At 26.5% G+C, this 3807-nt stretch overlaps 1 protein-coding gene across 1 annotated transcript in view; it reads left to right on the top strand.

The window, feature by feature from the left end:
- Positions 1–3807, top strand: part of LOC119679510 (titin-like) — a 17892-nt gene that overhangs the window by 6497 nt on the left and 7588 nt on the right. The window lies entirely within an intron of this gene.

Genomic DNA, 3807 nt, shown 5'->3' with positions numbered 1-3807 from the left:
AACAAACTGTTAAGTTACAAAATTAAGAATAACATTTTTTATAGCCTTAAGCTGAAATTTGTATAAAAATTTTTATTATATATTAATATTTTTTTATGTAAGTTAACTAGCATAACTTAAGACTTCATCTAATTACATACATATTATAAATTACTTTGATTTATGTTCTTTCTCAGAATAAATTATTTACAGTGCATTTAAAAAGTGTTCTTGAAAATAAATCATGTTGCTGACTGTTCGGTAGTTTTGTACTTATTACTTTATATGAAAATTTTATTCTACCACACTTAAGGTAGTTACCTTTAGTAACTGTAAACAATTGTTTTCCAACTTAAATAATATTATTAGGTAATAGAAAAACCTTAAGCCATTTAAGTAATGTTATTAGGTAATAGAAAAGTCCTAAGCAATTTAGATATATTTAAGTCATAAAACTCAAATAAGAAATTGAAATACTTTCAACAAGAAATTAATTAATTTTAATTAGATTAAAAAAATATAATTTTCAAACAATAAATTTTTTTTGACCTATATTTTAATATACACATTAAAATAAAAGTTATTTCAAATAAATGTGTTAATAACAACTTGAATAATTTTGATATCGCAATTCCCTGTACTATACAGCTTTGAAATCGCCCAAAAGCCGATACTGCTACAAAGCTCTTCAAAACTTTGTGAACGCTTTCGCATTACTTCGAGGATGATCTCTTTTATTTTAGCATTTCAAACCATTCTCTTGTGATTTTCGATCTGCGTCCAGACCTCCACTTTTTCATCGCATTTCATCGCATTAGTGTCTGCACTATTTATTATTGTACTAATGTCACTCATTGTACATGGATTAGTGGAAATTAAATAAGAATATAATGATTCGGTAATTCGGTCAGACCGACCATCGTCGGAATAATATGCCCGACTCCCTAACATTTTTATGTAGTATATTGACTCAACACTTTCTCTTCGGCGAGACATTCCCCTCGAAACCACTTTCGTATTACTTTGAAGATGGTCTCTTTTATGTTAACATTTCAAGCCATTCTCTTGTGATTTTCGATCTGCATCCAGACCAACACTTTTTCAGGTCTAGGTCTAATTCTTTCTAAGTCTCATTTTTTCGCTTTGAGAACTTAAATCAAATATGACATTAATCACTTCGTTTGACAGTTCTCCAGATTCGGTATCATCTTTTCTATTATATTTTCGGGATTTATTGGTATTGATTTTAAACATTTGCTAAAAAGAAATTATATGGCTTTACAATTTATTTTTACATTTTATTTTTTACATTTTTTTACATTTTAAAATAGCTATCATCTATATCCATAATATCTATGATTCTTAACATATAGGGAAAATAAATATAATTAAAACAAACATTAAACTATATATGATTTTTATTATATACTCACTTTCCAAACATACCTTCTGCTCAAAAAGTATTCGGATTTTTTAAATAAAACACAAATTATAAATTAAATTTTATTCCAAATTTATTTTATATCCTTCAAAATATGCTCTTTCTGAAGCGATACACATATGCCACCGCTTAACCCAATATTTCATACACTTTTCGTAGGCCCGTGAAGGTATAACTTTTAGTTTCTTCAGCGAATTCTCTTTTACCGATTCAATCGACAAAATCCGGATACTTTTTGAGCAGAAGCTATACTGAGCTATACTTAAATCGTATTCTAGGTATATATTTTCTTTTTACTGCTTAATGAAAGCACACTGTAAAAGCAAAAAAAAAAAAAAATAAATAAATAAATAAATTATAGATTCTTATGGGACATAAGCTTGACTAATTTCAAATCTCAATAGGCAAACATTGCATAAATATTAATGGAATAAGATTGCGTATATGTTGTAGATAAAAAGTTAGCATAACTTAACTGAAATATCTACCTGGAATGTTTTTAGAACAAACCACATTCCTGAGGTGCGCCACAAGTATGTAGTTTCGATATAAAATTGCCGTAGGCAATATTTTTTCAATTTTATCATCAAATTTGAAAGGAAATTCTAAAGGCAACAAATTAAAGAAACGTCATTGCAAAGCATAAAATAAACATTTTTAAGGCCAAGGTATTTTCGACAATAAAAAAAATATCCAAAAACGATTAACAGTGAAATTTTGTTTAAAAATTTCAAAATATATACAATGAATAAAAATTAATTTCATTTATTTTTATATTTTTATTATTGTAAAATTGGTTTAGTAAAATCACTGGTAGTAATTTTATGAATAAAATGTTTTCTTTTTCTTTTATTTTAATCCAATTTAAAATATCTTTTTTTTTTAATATGAGCCCGTGCAACAAATATTCATTGAAAAATATTATTAAAAAACTATGTAACAATGAACTATTATGATAAAAAAAAATTGTTCCATCATGACTTGTGATGTGATATTGTGTGCAAGGCATAAAAAATTATCAACTGGAACGAATTAAAAAATAACTATCGTAATTGTAATCCAATACGGAAGCAAGTCCAATGCACGCGTACCTTAGCATTAAATTATTGCCGGTTCTTTACAGTAATTACATATTATACAATAGATATGTGAAGACATATATGCACAACAAACTATTTATCTATTTTTTTTAACCGCAGATCTGAGCTCGTATATGTAATATATTATCCATATCAGAGTGAGTGCAAGGTAAAAACCGCTAAGATACTCGTTACTTATTACTCGTAGAAAGTCAACTATTGAAGTTGATGATTTTCAATGTTAATTACATTTACTTACAACCTTTTTTCCCCGCCATTTGACAATTATTACAGTTTTTGTGTTTTACAGCAGAAAAACTTGCTGCTATGCAACTCCACATTATTTATTAACACAAATAAAAATGTGAGCGAAGACGTTGCATTTAATGTAAGCTTATTTTTCATGCACAAGAATTACGCTAAATTCTTCAGATACTCGTACTTTATTATTCCAGTTTTAATTTTATGCTCGATTAAAAATTGTTATATCCTTTCCACGCCAAGGTATCTCCGGCACGCAAACTTTGACTTGTTTATTTAATGGTTTTAGTCTGTCCTATACCGCATCATAAATTTTTTAATATCATTTTTACGATTAAAAGAAAATTAAAATATTTGCAATTTACAACTGACCTCTCTCTATTCCTCATTATTTCTTCAATGAAATATGGTATAGTTTAATATTAATTATTTTCATTGGCATTTATTTTTAAATAGCATATATTCGCAAACGATGCATCATATTAACGTTAACAATTAACTATCTATAATTATAAAAAAATATGCAATATAAATAATTATATTATGAAGTATTTAACTACTACTTATATTCAATTTGTTAGAATTATATATTAAATGACAGTCAAACACACAAGCAATAATAAATTCATATAATAAATGTTGTTTATAATATTAACATATATCATGATAATAAATATAATATTAGTATAAATCTTATATAATTTATTGACGTTATATGAATTATTTCATTTTATATTTATTATTCCTTTCACTCATGTATATAATGGGTACAGAAAGCCTTCAAACTAGGTTAATACGAAACTTCTTTAATTAGTTACAAGTCTTCATTCCTTCCACCGTGAAGGGAGTAGCCTCTAAAACTCGAAATATAAGCCTTTTATAAATCGTATTTATTTTCGACATCCTTTAATGCTATAATTCGAAGTTTTGGAAAGCTGACCTCTACAAGTTCATTTTTCTTATTTTGAATTTCAATCACTAATTATGCTTGATTTCGAGGAATTATGCTATCACCTACATACAAAATATCACTATTAATGTTTGTTT

Source organism: Teleopsis dalmanni, chromosome 1, assembly GCF_002237135.1.
Source record: "Teleopsis dalmanni isolate 2A chromosome 1, ASM223713v2, whole genome shotgun sequence".
In the NCBI taxonomy this organism is placed as follows: Eukaryota; Metazoa; Arthropoda; class Insecta; order Diptera; family Diopsidae; genus Teleopsis; species Teleopsis dalmanni.
This window is presented reverse-complemented; position numbering and strand designations above follow the sequence as displayed.